The following is a 16,440-nucleotide window of genomic DNA, read 5'->3' as shown; positions in this document are numbered from 1 at the left end:
TACCGTTTTCATTTCCACCACCTCCCGCGGGAGGGCATTCCAAGCATCCACTACTCTCTCCGTGAAAAAATACTTCCTGACATTTTTCTTGAAATGCTAAAAGAAAGGGCAGGAGGTCCGTTTCTGTTTCTGCTACAACATCCAGGGTACCCTTTTCCATCTGTACAGGGCTGAAGGGTATAACAATCTTACATTACATTACTGACATATTCCACTACCACCTTGCAGTTCTAAGCGGGTTACAAAAATCGAGAAGCCAGAAAACCTCTGGTAATTACATTATCTAATAACAAAAAAAAAAAAAATCTGAACTTGAAATAGAGTAATGAGGGAAGAATAATTTACTAACAATCCTGTAATACAAATTTCTTAAATCTTCTTTCTAAATGAAAGATACAATTGAGAGAATGAATAAAATCCAACAAAATGTTTAACATCTGTCTGTATGAAGAATAGATAATCTACACTGATGCTTGAAAGACCCAGTCGATTTTAACATCTAAGGGAATTAAAGTAACCATTAACTGTATTTTGGTCCATGTCTGGAGAGAGGAGGAAAGACCTGTAAATCGTTACTTCTTATCCGTGAAGATAAAGTGTGCTGTGCCTGAATCGTTTAAAGGAAAGGAAAGTTTGGTTCAGAGAGAAAGACTGTGTGGAGTGAATTACGGAGTAAAAGGCTGGTGCAGCTGCTGGAGCCTCCCCAGATAATACCCGGTCCCGCCCCGGTCCTAAACTAAGAAATTTGATGTCTGCACCTTCCACCCACCCAGCTTTCCATTCTAGCACTAGGCATCCGCCTAGGTGCCTATACAAAAAAAAAGGGGGGAGGGGTTTACACCAACTTGATTACCCATAGCAATAATATGTGAGATGAAAGTAAAAATGATATAAGTTGAAGGAAAACTAGCAAAATAGGCAAATGGAGAAGATCATTTAAAATGATTTTTAAATCATTTTCCGGAGATGGGAAGGCGGTAGAACGAGAGGACATGAAATGAGATTGAAGGGGGGCAGACTCAGGAAAGATGTCAGGAAGTATTTCTTCACAGAGAGGGTGGTGAACGCTTGGAATGCCCTCCCGCGGGAGGTGGTGGAGATGAAAACAGTAACGGAATTCAAGCATGCGTGGGACAGGCATAAAGGAATCCTGTGCAGAAGGAATGGATCCACAGAAGCTTAGCTGAAATTGGGTGGCGGGGGGAAGAGGGGTTGGTGGTTGAGAGGCTAGGATGGGGGAGGGCAGACTTATACGGGGTCTGTGCCGGAGCCGGTGATGGGAGGCGGGACTGGTGGTTGGGAGGCGGGAAATACTGCTGCACAGACTTATACGGTCTGTGCCCTGAAAAAGACAGGTACAAATCAAGGTAAGGTATACACATATGAGTTTATCGTGGGCAGACTAGATGGACCGTGCAGGTCTTTTTCTGCCGTCATCTACTATGTTACTATGTAAATGACTAAAGTGCCAGCTTATGCATGAGGAAGTCCTGCAGGCTAATATTGAACTATTCATTAACCTTATAAAAGCTAAGGCAATGTTGAGACACTTTCAGCTAGACTGGAGGGACGATCACAGATTGTGAGAGTAACATGATTGAGGCAAATCACCAGTCAGTTACTGCATAAAAGGTGTAGTTGCATCAGGGGACCTCTGCCCGGGCAGGATGAGTCTGTCTGAACTGCTTCTCTTCACAACCTACAGACCAGAGGGGCTGTGGAGGTAACTATTGAACAGTGGGAAATGTTAATACAATTTAAAGAAAAACTAGCAATTTTAGATTAAGGAATAGGATAGACCCACAGCAAAAGAAAGAACAGTGGTTTTTTTTTTTTTGTTTTCTTTTAAAGCTTGTTTTAGATAAGATATATACTCAAACAGTTATAGAAGAAATGTTTTAGGACTCTAAACAGCCTCACAGTCCCTCAAATAGTTTAGTAAGAAAAGTTTTAGAACACAGGCAGACTGCTACCAACAGGGCCGTGCCTAGGGTCTCCGGCGCCCCCCTGCAGTTGGCCCCGCCGGCGCGCCCCCCCCCCCAGAAAACGATCGTTACACTACCCGCCCTCTTCTCCCCAGATCCTTTTCCTTTTTGTTTAAATTTACCTCTCCGGCGCGCGGCAGCGTAGCGTTAGTGAGAAGGAGGCGGCGCTCCCCCGCCCCGACGTGTCTTCTTCCCTTCGCTCAGTGTCCCGCCTTCTTCTGACGTCATTTCTGATGTCAGAAGATGGCAGAACCGAGCGAAGGGAAGAGACTGACACGTCGGGGCGGGGGAGCGCCGCCTCCTCACTAACGCTACGCTGCCACACGCCGGAGAGGTAAATTTAAACAAAAAAAAAAAAGGACAAGGATCTGGGGAGAAGAGGGCGAGGTAAGCATGGTGCGGTGGGGCGCCCCCCAGAGGATGGCGCCCTCCTGCCATGCCTACTTCGCTTACCGTGTCGGCATGGCCCTGGCTACCAAACCAAACCAGCTCTAAGAATCCCACAGTGATTATCCCCAGTGATTTCTAGGTTACTGGAGGCCACACTCCCAGTGGTCCCACAGTTCCCAGAAAGCACTCACAGACCCAACACACAAATCACCAGGATTCTCAATCAGTCCAGACAAGCAGTTGTCCAGACAAGGTGTCTGTTCCGGACGACTTGCCGGTAGGAGGGAGGTTGATATTTTTTCACCAAAGGTGGCCTCTTATAACCTCCGACCGGTGGGTTCTTCAAATAGTCCGGTTAGGATACACTCTCAATTTAGTCTCAAAACCTCCAAATTGCCCACCGGGAGCTCAGTCTTACAGCTCCCAGCACAAGTAGGTACTTGCAGAGGAACTCTCTGCCCTTCTGAAGGCCAATGCGGTCGAACCTGTTCCACCAGGGGAAGAAGGGCTGGGATTCTATTCCAGGTACTTCCTTGTGCAAAAGAAAACAGGGGGCATGCGTCCCATCCTAGACCTAAGGGGCCTGAACAAATTCCTTCTCTGAGAGAAGTTCAGGATGGTTTCCCTGGGCACCCTTCTTCCCATGATTCAGGAAAACAATTGTTTTTGCAATCTGCAAAACATTAACAAGTAACTGAAATATAGATCAATTATAACACTAACTAAACATTTGTTTACTGTCTAAATAGTACCTGGGGAGAGCAGGACATATAGCTGCTCACAAGTTATCAAATATAACTTTTCGTAGGGTTCGCAGAGTTCTGTCTCTCTCTCTTTTCTCCCTGGTTGAAACTGGAGCAAAAGCCAGTAGCTCCTGGGTAACTTCAAACCAGGGGCATAGCCAGACTTCCGTGGGAGGGAGGTCCAAAGCCCGAGGGGAGGGGGCACATTTTAGCCCTCCCCCCGGCGCCGCCCCCCCCAGCCGCCATTGCCGCCCCCCATGTCTTTGCCGACCTCCCTCCCCCGCCGCCGCCTACCTTCACTTTTGCTGGCGGGGGACCCCACTCCCCGCCAGCCCACGTTCTCTCCGTCTTGCTCCTGGTCCTATTGCATGCATTGCTGACGTCCTGCACGTTGTAATAGGAGCAGGAGCAAGACAGAGAGAATGTGGGCTGGCGGGGAGTGGGGTCCCCCGCCAGCAAAAGTGAAGGTAGGCGACGGCGGGGGCGGGTTCGCCGGGAGGGGGGTCCAGACTTGAATCTACGGGGGCCCAGGGCCCCTCAGGCCCCATGTTGCTACGCCACTGCTTCAAATTCCAGGCCAATCAGCCCAGAACAACAAGTTTGAAAAAATAGCTGGCCACATCACTGCAGGTCTTTTCTCTGTAACAGCTTTAAACATAAACATGCACCACCTGCTGGCCAAACTAGAGAAATACATTGCAGGAAAATATCAAAACAATTATCACAGTTTTTAAAACCCACTCTTCTGTCCAGGGGCATAGCCACAGGCGGGCCTGGTTGACCCCAGGCCCAGCCACTTTCCCTCCAGGCCTGCCCAGCCAACATCCCCTTGCCCAGGGTTTAAATCTTTTTTTAACTCTGTCGGAAGCGGCCGCATCACTGAACAGCAAAACCTGCCCATCAAGCCTTCTCTTTGTGAGTTCATTCCCTCCAAGCCCCACCTTCTGAAGTAATTTCCTCTTTCCGCGAGGGCGGGACTCAGAGGGAACGAACTCACGAAGAGAAGGCTTGATGGGCATGGTTTGCCGTTCAGTGATGTGGCCGCTTATGACGGAGGTAAAAAAAGATTTAAACCTCGGACAGGCCTGGAGGGAAAGTGGCTACGCCCCTGCCACTTTCTCAGAGATAGTTCTGTGTCGGCAGATGGCAGCTAGACCCGCTCGTAAGACTGGCAGTGGAATCAACCGCCCAATGACAAGATGGCGGCCCTGTGAATTTGACAGGTCCTTCTCCCAGCTCCGCATGGGTCTCTTTAAGGTAGCTGCAGAAGCAGCGGCGCTGATGGAGGCTTTGCTGGACAAGCATTTGCAGCCTCTTGAAGACCAACTCAGAAAAGTCCAGGGACCGTTAGAGGACATGATTTGTGAATTCTTAAAGCAGCAGCAGCTTACAGGGGAGCTGGAGGCCCGAGTGCAGGCGGCAGAGGAGTCGCTCTTCCAGGCACATAAAGCCCTTGAGGCGTGTCAGGAGGAGAGTTGCTGGACATGGGTGGATGGAGGGCAGGGGAGAGGAGAGTTGCTGGACATGGGTGGCTGGAGGGTATGACAGGAAGGAGATGCACATGGATGGAGGGGAGGGAAGAGAGGAAGTGAGATGAACATGAATGGAGGGGAGAGAAAAGAAATGCTGGACATGGATGGAGGGGAGGGAAGAGGGAGGAAGGTGATGAGATGAGGGAAAAGGAAGAGAGGAGAAAAACTGCACATGGATGGAGAAAATAGGCAGAAGCTGGATCCACTGGACAGTCAAGTCTGCGGAGGACCCAGCTTTTACTTACGGATGTAGGGCAAGAAATGAAGAAGAAAGAAGGAAAGTAAAGAAATAAATAAATGGAAAGGAATCCCTGGAAACGGAGTTAAGAGGACAGATAGCAGAAGAATCAGATACTGGGCCAGCATGATCAGAAAAACAAAGTCACCAGACAACAAAGGTAGAAAAAAATCATTTTATTTTCATTATATTGTTTGGAATATGTCCCCTTTGAGAATCAGGTGCTCAACGTTAAAAGTTTATATGGGCGTCCTCGGCCGATAATCGAAAAAAGAAATGCGTTTTTAGCACAAATTTGGGTCACTTTTTTTGGACCCTGTTTATTCACGAAGAAGTCCCCAAAAAGTGGCCCAACTGCCCAGATGACCACCAGAGGGAATCGAGGATGACATCCCCGGACTCCCCCAGTGGTCACTAACCCCCTCCCACCAAAAAAAAGAACTTTAAAAACCTTTTTTGCCAGCCTCAAATGCCGTACCCACCTCCATGACAGCAGAATGTGTTCTATCCTGTGACAGCCTTTCCATGGTTCTGATGTGCGTTTCGGGTGAGTGTGACACCTTTTCTGTTAGGTGCACTGCAGAGTCACATCAGCAATGCATTGTGGTGGGTGTAGGGTATTGGGCTCCGTGATTCCACTAGCTTGTGGCAAATGCTCACGATGTTGGTAGTTGGTAGGCTCTACTCCCATGGTGCTTTTCCCCCTGCCTACTGGGTCAGAGTGTGCCCTGTTTTCTTTCCGGTAGTCCATGAGGTAGTGGCCATTTTTGTAAGCCAGTTTTAGATCTCTTTCATGTGTTAGCCACGTTACAGAACCTAGTTCTTACGTTGAATGTTGCTGAAAGAGGGCACTTTACAGCATTCTGCCAGCTCTGACCTACTGCTAATCTCAGTATCAGGGAGACTCGTTGCCAGTGGGGCACAACCTCTGATCTGCAGTTAACTGTGAGTAAACATGTTTATTCCAATAAAGGACATTTTCGGAGCGATTAGTCTTCAGGTGTCAACTGGTGTGCCAAGGTTATACAGCAGCAACAAGTCCTAGAGGCCTGCGTGTATGCAGGTCCCTGGAGCACTTTTAGTGGGTACTGCAGTGCACTTCAGGCAGGCGGACCCAGGCCCATCCCCCTCCCACCTGTAACATTTGTGCTGGCAAATGGGAGCCCTCCAAAACCCACTGTACCCACACGTAGGTGCCCCCTTCACCCCTAAGAGCTATGGTAGTGTTGTACATTTGTGGGTAGTGGGTTTTGGGGGAGGGGGCTTGGGGGCTCTGCACCCGTGGTAAGGGAGCTATGCATGTGGGAGCAGTTTCTGAAGTCCACCACACTGACCTCTAGGGTGCCCAGTTGGTGTCCTGGCATGTCAGGGGGGCCAGTGTACTACTAATCCTGGCCCCTCCCACGACCAAATGGCTTGGATTAGGACATTTGTGAGCTGGGCGTTTTTAGTTTCCATTATCGCTAAAAAAAACAAACGCCCAGCTCACAAGCGACTAAATCCATGGCATATTTGGTCCGTACAAACTGTATTTTTGAACCGAAATATGGACGCCCATTTTTTTCGAAAATACAGTCTGGTCATAAGTACATAAGTAATGCCACACTGGGAAAAGACCAAGGGTCCATCGAGCCCAGCATCCTGTCCACGACAGCGGCCAATCCAGGCCAAGGGCACCTGGCAAGCTTCCCAAACGTACAAACATTCTATACATGTTATTCCTGGAATTGTGGATTTTTCCCAAGTCCATTCAGTAGCGGTTTATGGACTTGTCCTTTAGGAAACCGTCTAACCCCTTTTTAAACTCTGCCAAGCTAACCGTCTTCACTACATTCTCCGGCAACGAATTCCAGAGTTTAATTACGCGTTGGGTGAAGAAATATTTTCTCCGATTTGTTTTAAATTTACTACACTGTAGTTTCATCGCACCCGTTTTTGGAAATAGTCGCCCATGGAGATGGGCGTTCGCGTTCGATTATGCCCCTCTATGTCACCAAGAATGTGTCCAATTGGAGAATTAGCCTGCCTCATCTGAACTATAGAGCCTCACACAGCCTCTCAGTAACTACTAGAACCATCACTGTCCCCATCTTTCCTCCCCTGCTTAGTCCCAGGCTGGCTCTCATGTGTATATACATAATCATTCCACAGCTGTTTGAAATGTAGAACTCCTGATTCTACACAAGAAAAGACATGGATAAGGAACAACTGGAGGAAGCATGTATCGGGAGCAAGTTCAGAAGAATTGAACCAAAAGAGGCTAAGCAATTTTGGAAGTCTGCTCATTGAGATACAAGGTCAGTGGCAGCCAGCAGAAATAACACTGGTGTGTACAAGCTCACCTCTGTTTTAATAATCATTATAAACATTGTGCAAGACGGAACAGAGATTCAGATGTGCACAGCCTTCAGACCGGGGGGGGGGGGGGGGGGGTCAGGGGGGAGGAGGCTTGGCTGGCCCTTCTGCATGTTGGGGGGGAGGAGTAACAGATGGGGATCGTGATCACAGGGGCAGGAGGGGGAACCATTGGCACGTCAAGCGCCACCTCTGGGCGCATTCAAATCTAGACTAAAAGCCCACGTTTTTGAGGCTGTTTTTAACTCCTAACTCCTACTCACCTGTTCAGTACCCAGGTCTGTTTTTATTCCCTAGTTCCTTATTTGCCTTGTTTGTCTGTCTTGAATAGATTGTAAGCTCCGTTGAGCAGGGACTGTCTCTTACATATTTAGTGTACAGTGCTGTGTACGTTTAGTAGCGCTATAGAAATGATAAGCCCTCACACTCTGGAATGCACTGCATGAAAGGCTGTGCTTAACACAAGACTATCTCTATTTCAGGAAGCAGGTGAAAGCTTGGCTCTTCAAACAGGCCTTTAATGGAAGAAGTAACTAACAAAGTAGTAAATTTAAAATGAATTGGAGAAAATATTTCTTCACTCAACGTGTAATTAAACTCTGGAATTTGTTGCCAGAGAATGTGGTAAAGGCGGTTAGCTTAGTGGGGTTTTAAAAAGGTCTGGATGGCTTCCTAAAGGAAAAGCCCATAGGCCATTAATAAATTGACTTGGGGAAAATCCACTGGTTATTTCTGGGATAATCAGCGTAAAATGTATTGAACTTTTTTGAGATCTTGCCGGGTATTTGTGACCTGGATTGGCCACTGTTGGAAACAGGATGCTGGGCTTGAAGGACCTTTGGTCTGTCCCAGTATGGCAATACTTCTGCCATTTTGATGGAATGTGATCCGTAATAACCTTGGGTCTGTGAAGTATGATAGTTTGGCATGAAGTTCCTTCCTGAAGCAGCTTTTTTGAGCAAGCGGGATGTCATTATATTTTCGGATTACAGCGGATTGGAGATTTTCTGCTGTCTGGCCTGAGAGCGTTTCCCCTATGTGGTGATTACTGCAAGAATTGGTCTATGAAAAACCTAAGAAGTACCGTCGTAGTAGGGATCGAATTCACTGAGCGAAGTGGATTTAAGCGGTGGTGTAACAGGACCCTCGGCTAGTAAATCAGGAGACAAGAGGCAACTGGTTCCAAAGGCAAGACAGCTTTATTGCTAGCAATGTACAGTACTGAGTTCCGTCTCAGGATACTGTGTCAGAAATCACCTGACACTCACATTTATACCTCCCTTCTGGGCCTGCGCATTAGGCCCCTTATACATCACAGTTGGCATGCGCAGTAAACATTTGTAGTTCTTGTAGTTCTTACAGTACATACATACGTCATAATACTGAAATGATACTAGCAAGGGAAACGAAACTTATCTCCCTGTTTAGCACACACACACACATATAATCACACAATGCTTCTTTCACAGAGCTGATAAGGCTCACTGGAGCATAAGGCTCAGAGATGCAGGCTATCTTCTATTCATGTGGCGTCTACGTGCAGGCTGACTCAGTGTGCAAGCCTTGGCAACTAAATGTTACAAGCTGTTATCTACTGCTCCTGCATCCTGTCTCAACCAGTTATTTATCTTGCAAGCAGGAGTTGACAATTGTTTGTAGTTAGGCACAGTATTAAGGCATAGTGCAAGAAAATGTAAATGTCCAGTAAACATTCAAGTATGGAATGTGGCCCAAAGAAGGCAAAGTCCATAGGTAATATGCACAAAGCTTGAGGCCGTCCTGCCAGTCCAGTGGTTGCTGCAGGCCATATCTAGTGTCCACTCCTACAGTGGCATCTGTTTTGAAACCATATTTGGAGACACCATTTGAAGACATCCAACAAGCTAAGTAATTACTTATTTTTCCTGGAGGGTTTATGTTAGTACAGCCTGTAGTTTTTGGCCTGTTTGCACCTAGGCGTTTTGGGGACATTTTTTGCAGTTTTTTTCAGTGCTGTGGGCAGTAGTTACGCTTCTTCAATCTTTTTGGTAACCTGTATAGGTTTTTTGGTCACTATGTAGTGGACTTTACAGATTTCTTTATTAGGAGGATTGTGGTTTTTCAGAGCCGCCTGGTTTTTCTCCCTTAAAGTGGTTTTTCCAGGGGGTTCGTTCTTCCTCTAATCCTTTATTATTGTACAAAATTCGGGTATTTCCCCCTCCTAAATCACAGGAGACCATTTTTTGTGAAGCAGGAGTGGGAATCCCAGGCTGCTTCTAAAGTATAGTGACTCCTTAATTAGGACAGAGCTGTGCACTTGCTCCTTCCAACCAGGGAGACAGACAGTCATTGAAACCCCTCTTTACATTTATAGGCTCTAAACCCGTATCTGTCACTCTCACTTGGCCATTGAGATTTCTCCTTGCATTCAAGAGCTCTAATCCCAATTCTGTTACTGACTTTGTCAGTGAGACCCCTCCTCACATTCTTCAATTCTAATCCCATCTCTATCACTGTCACTCTGTTACTAAGACCCCTCCTCAAATTGACAGGCTCTAATCCCATCTCTGCCATTCTCACTGTGCCACTGAGATCTCTCCTCACATTCACGAGCTCTAATCCCATCTCTGCCACTTTCACTGTGTCACTGAGATCTCTCCTCACATTCACGAGCTCTAATCCCATCTCTGCCACCCTCACTGTCATTGAGATCTCTCCTCACATTCACGAGCTCTAATCCCATCTCTGCCACCCTCACTGTCATTGAGATCTCTCCTCACATTCATGAGCTCTAATCCCACCTCTGCCACCCTCACTGTCATTGAGATCTCTCCTCACATTCACGAGCTCTAATCCCATCTCTGTCACTCTCACTGTCATTGAGATCTCTCCTCACATTCACGAGCTCTAATCCCATCTCTGCCACTTTCACTGTGTCACTGAGATCTCTCCTCACATTCACGAGCTCTAATCCCATCTCTGTCACTCTCACTGTCATTGAGATCTCTCCTCACATTCACGAGCACTAATCCCATCTCTGTCACTCTCACTGTCATTGAGATCTCTCCTCACATTCACGAGCTCTAATCCCATCTCTGCCACTCTCACTGTGTCATTGAGATTCAGGAGGAGCCTCCCTCTTTCTGGTACTGGAGGAATAGCTTGCATGCCTTTATGTTATGGGAGGCAAGGACAGTTAGGAATTCCCCAAAGGGAAGAAAGGGTTTCACGTCTACCTGGAATTGTTACTGTACTTGCAAACTATCTCCCATAAAGCAAGAAGTGCTGTATTGAACAGGTTTCAGAGCTACTGTCATATAGGGGTTGCTTTGGGGTTCTCTGCTTGGGTAGGGAGGGTGGATTGGGAATACTGGATGTTATCCTTTCAAAGATGGCCAGGGGTCATAAGAGTCCAGTGTATGTTCAAGATATGGATTAAAGTAGGGTTGGGGGAGGAGGTGATCTTTGTTATGTATTTCCACTCATGATGTATTGTAAGCCACATTGAGCCTGCAAAGAGGTGGGAAAATGTGGGATACAAATGCAATAAATAATAATATATAAACGTCAAATTTGAAAGGAAACTAGGGTAGTGAGGGGGGAGAGTGTGGGAGTCTTTTCACAAAACAAAACTGGGATCATGTGGAGGAAGTGACGTCATCCCCTGAAATGGCTGCCTGAGCCACGAGCTCCGATCAGCCTCACGCTATCAGGACACCCACGGAGACGCGAGCGCATAAAAACAATTAGCAATTACATGGAAACAGCATCGGAAGCCAAGGGTAAGCGATCCATGTCGAAATCAAAAACGAACCCGATCGACTTACAAGCTTTTGCGTACACGGGCCCAGCGGCGAACATGAGCGCGCCGTCCCCCGAGCAAGAACCGACCAGCCCTCGTGAAGGCAGTCCCCCGCTGCTCTCCCCGCCACTTTTTATAACGGGAGAGGGACACAACCCAGAAGAAACCCACATGCACGAGATCCGCGGGTGGCTACAAGAAATAAAAACTGAAATTATCGCCGCAGTGCGAGCGGACCTCGTGGCACTGGGGGCGGAGCTCCGAGGGGAAATAGGCGCGCTGGGCATCAGAGTCGCAGAGACAGAAGATCGCATTGACGAACAAACAGAATTAATACAGGCCATAGACTCCCAGATGAGGGAGGCTAAACTGGAAACAATGCAAATATGGGACAAAGTAGAAGATCTCGAGAACCGGAGTCGACGCTGCAACGTGAGGTTCCGCGGCCTTCCAGACACGCCACTGTACAATGATTGTGAAACAACAGTACAGAGTATTGCAAGCGCCCTACTGAAAGAAGTTCAGATATCTAAAGAACCAGCAACAATCCAACTTGTACGGGCGCATAGAGCCCTAGGAAATACCATAAATAACCGTCCAAAAGATATAATCGCCTGCTTTAATGACTTTAAATTAAAGGAACAAATTATGAGGGCCTCACGATCAACACCTGGATTCCAATGGGACACCTACCATATAGAATGCTACCAGGACCTAGCCGCAGCCACACTGAAAAGAAGAGCAGAGCTCAAGCCCTTCACTAAATTTCTGACTGACAAGGGCATTAAATATCGATGGGGCCACCCATTTGTGCTACGATTCTACAAAGAAGGGAAACAATATCAAGTGCGAAGTATAGAGGATGTGGCGGAAATATTCCCAGAAGAAGGATCACAGGGGGAAACTACTGCATCAAAGAAACATCTACCCACGATTGGCGATAAACCACGTTGGCAAAGAGTCGTCGCGGGAAAAGGCAGACTACAACGCCAACAATCAGACAAGCAATTAACAAAAATGGACGCCAGAGTAAAGAAATAAACAAAGCCTATATCCTTGGCATCGGAACCCAGATGCAGGCCGCAACTTGGTGACTATGTAATTGAATTGTGCAGAGTTGATGTTGTTAAGAATGCACTACTTAGTGCGGAAAGGAGATATAACTATGATAAGTAATTAGCAATGTATAAGTTAATGAAGTGGGGCCCAGGTATTCAAAGTTGATAACTAGAGGGGTGGGTCATTATCCTTCTAGACACCCTTATGTATATGACACGAGGATGTCCTCAAAAGGGGAGGGAGGGTAAGGGGGGTACTAGTGGGAAAAGACTGACAAGATTTAAACACCACATGAAGGGGAGGGAAAAAACACAACAAGAGGGGATAATCTGGAAGACTAAGCAAGGATTAAAGTCAAGGGGTGCACTCTCACAAATTAGATGAGTGTTGTTAAATGTATGACCCTAAATGTAAAGGGCCTTAACTCCCCAGGTAAACGCCAACTCATGTTCAAAGAAGTGCAACGCCTAAAAGCAGACATAACATTCATTCAAGAGACCCATTTGCTACAGTCAGCTGAGCGGTTCTGTCAAAGTACAAGACAGCAACAGGTATTTTGTGCATCCAACCTACTAGAAAAGAAAAAGAATGGGGTCATGATCATGCTATCCCAAAAATATTCATGGCGGGTCCAGAGAGTGATCAGGGACAAAAAGGGCAGATATCTGTTAATGATAGTACGAGTGGAGGGGGAAACACTTACGCTTCTAAACATATACGCACCTAATGACCAGCAGGGTGTATTCTATCTGGAACTGTCAGCGCTCCTCTCCCAGCACATAATAGGCACCCTATTAATAGGTGGGGACTTCAATCTGACGCTGCACCCAACTCTGGATAACACCACACAGGGGGTTAGATACTCACAATCCGCTCGGTCTCAGCTCCACAAATTTATGAGGCAATGGCATCTAGTAGATATCTGGCGACATAGAAATCCCCAAACGAGAGGATACACATTCTATTCGGCAGTCCACAACTCATACTCTCGCATAGATTTCTGGATGGGCCCACCAACCCTAATGACTGATATCATAGATATTCAGATACACCCGAGAACGTGGTCGGACCACACACCAATGGTGCTAGAGGTGAAGCTGAGGGTTTCGAGCCCTGAGGCGCCGCAGTGGCGATTCAATGACAAATTACTAGCAGATTCGGCTATCGCTACCAGTCTAGAAGTGGCCATTAAAGATTACATCACCCTTAATGATAATGGAGAGGTGACATCAGGAATATTATGGGAGGGCTGTAAGGCAGTGATAAGAGGGAAAGTAATAGCTCTACAGGTACATCTTGCACGCCAGACACGAGTGAGGACCCAACAAATACACACAGAGCTGACAACCCTCAGTGCACAAGAAACCCGCCAGAGAGATAAGGAGAAAATACAACACCGCATACATGCATTGAGGATGGAACTTAGGGAAATCCAGATGGCAGAGATAGCAGAACAACTCCAACGGGTGAGACAGGCATACTATGAATATGGGAACAAGTCCTCTCGGCTAATGGCATTTAAGTTGAAAAAATGGTCTGCCAACACACATATCACGGCCATTCATGACAAAGAGGGGAAAATATGCACCACACGAGAAGATATTCGGGCAGCCTTCACAAATTTCTACACAACACTCTATCAGGCCGAGGGAAACTCGGATCCGCAGGAATCCGAGAGATACCTAGTGCAAGCCAAGCTTACAAAATTAACACCACTAGAAGAGGAGATGCTCTCAGCCCCCATTACACACGACGAAGTGGCATGGGCAATTAAAGATCTACCTAATGGGAAAGCACCGGGACCAGACGGGTTCACAAATAAATTTTACAAACGATATAGCAAACTGCTGATCCCCCTGCTAGTTCGGGCATTCAACGAGTTGGAATTCCAGGGGGAACTATCTCATTCTTGGAGATTGGCAGATCTAGTGGTCCTTCGCAAACCAGGGAAAGATCCACAATTTTGCGGTTCTTACCGCCCAATCTCCCTTCTAGGCTCTGACTATAAAATCTTCACCAAAATACTAGCCAAGAGACTACAAAAGCTAATGCCGAAACTAGTACAGGAGGATCAGGCGGGATTTATCACAGGCAGACAAGCAACTGATAACATTAGAAGGGCACTCCACTTGATCCACGAGGCACGAAATACCCGACAACCTATGTTGCTTCTCTCGTTGGATGCCGAAAAGGCGTTCGATCGGGTTAGCTGGGGTTTCATGTTTAAGGTCTTAGAACATATGGGATTTACAGGTCGTTTTATAACATGGCTTCAATTGATTTACACCAGACCAATGGCTGCCTTGAGGATCAACGGGAAAAGTTCAAACCCGATAACACTAGAACGTGGGACACGCCAGGGCTGTGCCCTATCACCACTATTGTTCGCTTTGACAATGGAGCCACTAGCCCAGCATATCCGGCTGGACCCATATATACATGGCATCACTGTGGGGGGTGTGACACATAAAATCATGTTATTCGCCGATGATATTCTACTAACCCTAGTGGACCCGAGCGACTCCATGCCTCAGATAATGCAGGAACTAAATCGATATGGTAAATGCTCTGGGTTTCGAGTGAATATGGACAAATCAGAAGCTTTAGGGCTGGGATTAACAATGAGAGATGAAGCTTCAATACGACAACAATTCCCGATCAAATGGGTCACGAGATCCCTTAAATATTTAGGAGTGCACTTAACACCCAAATTGACAGATTTATATCAAGCTAATTTTCCCATGAAGCTCAGGGAACTATTTGAAGATCTGGACAGATGGGAGGGCTTAGAACTATCTTGGCTGGGGCGAGTGGCAGCGATAAAAATGATGATCCTACCCAAATTGCTATATTTGTTTCTTGCACTGCCCCTACCAATGCCGAGGGGGTTCTTTAGGCAACTCAAACGGAAGGTTTTCGCATATATTTGGCAGCATAAACCGCCCAGAGTGAAGGCAGCTATACTATATCAGCCCAAGAAATTGGGAGGTATGGGAGTGCCAAATTTTACGCTATACCATCAGGCGGCACAGTTACGTGTGCTGGCGGGATGGAGTGCTGGTAGTACAAAAGCATGGTTTCAGATAGAGCAACACTGGATGGGACTAAACAACCTGGGCTCTTTACTGTGGATACCAAAGGGCCAACTACGGACATATATTAAGAGAGCCCCCCCAGCGGTGCAATACCCTTTGCAGACATGGTTAGCCATCAGGGGGAAGTATCTTCCTAATCGCTGTTGTTTCCACCAAATGGCAATAAAAACGGCCCCAGGGTGTCCACTAGGGATGGATAATTTAATATACAGACAATGGGAGAAGAGAGGTTTGACCACACTGGGCCAGCTATGGGATGAGGGTCAGGTATTCTCATTCGTAGAATTACAGGAAGATTATGGGCTACCACTTTCACATCTGTTCCACTACACTCGCATTAGAGACTATATAAATAAGAGAGCCAAAGCAGAATTACTTATAGAAGAAACGACCCTAGAAAGAGCAATGAGAGTGGGAAGTCACAGGGGGTGTATCTCTCGCATATATGCTGCACTGCTTAATGACAAGGGACCCATACTATATTACATACAACGATGGGAACGAAACTTGCAGGTTACCATAGATTACACACAATGGGAAAAAGCATTGAACCACTTGTTGCGGGTTTCCATATCTAGCTCAATGATTGAAAATAGTTATAAGATACTATATCAGTGGTACTACACGCCACAGAGACTGGTAAAAATGTATGGACAGGGGTCTGCACAGTGTTGGAGAAACTGTTCAATGGTGGGGGATATGCTACACATCTGGTGGTCTTGTCCTAAGATTCAAGCATACTGGACAGAACTGTTGGACCTATTTGCTATAGTGACCGGGGTAAGATACCCTACTAAACCGGAGATTTGTCTGCTACACATCAGACCCCCGGGAGTGCGGCTGTCGGTGCACAGGCTCACAACAGTTTGGATGGTAGCGGGAAAAATCACACTGGCATCAGCGTGGAAAAGCCAGCTGGCTCCGCCAGTGATAAAGGTGATACACAAGATGGACTACCTCTACCAAATGTCCAAAATGACAGCTATACGATTGGGACATGTAACAAAATTTAATTTACAGTGGGAACAATATCGAGTCTGGCGATCACAAAATGGGATAGACTTAGATGCACCTAAACTGATTATACCAAGACTATGAATGCTATAACACAGTCCTCATATCATGATATCCCACTGGTAACATGGGGGGAGGGGGGTTTATGGGACGGGACAGGGGGGAGGGGAGGATTGGGGATACACCGCTTCTTGTTTTTGAAGCTCAAACATTCTGTATGTGATACATGACTGTTATAAAGAGGTTGT

At 46.8% G+C, this 16,440-nt stretch overlaps 2 protein-coding genes across 14 annotated transcripts in view; one reads left to right on the top strand and one right to left on the bottom strand.

Moving 5' to 3' along the window:
* Positions 1-16,440, bottom strand: part of LOC115459508 (E3 ubiquitin-protein ligase TRIM39-like) — a 675,517-nt gene that overhangs the window by 443,736 nt on the left and 215,341 nt on the right. The window lies entirely within an intron of this gene.
* Positions 1-16,440, top strand: part of LOC115459511 (E3 ubiquitin-protein ligase TRIM39-like) — a 601,987-nt gene that overhangs the window by 415,758 nt on the left and 169,789 nt on the right. The gene's annotated exons all lie outside the window — the stretch shown is intronic.

Source organism: Microcaecilia unicolor, unplaced genomic scaffold (assembly GCF_901765095.1).
Source record: "Microcaecilia unicolor unplaced genomic scaffold, aMicUni1.1, whole genome shotgun sequence".
In the NCBI taxonomy this organism is placed as follows: Eukaryota; Metazoa; Chordata; class Amphibia; order Gymnophiona; family Siphonopidae; genus Microcaecilia; species Microcaecilia unicolor.
The sequence above is the reverse complement of the archived record's forward strand: the minus strand, read 5'-3'. Positions and strand labels throughout refer to the sequence as shown.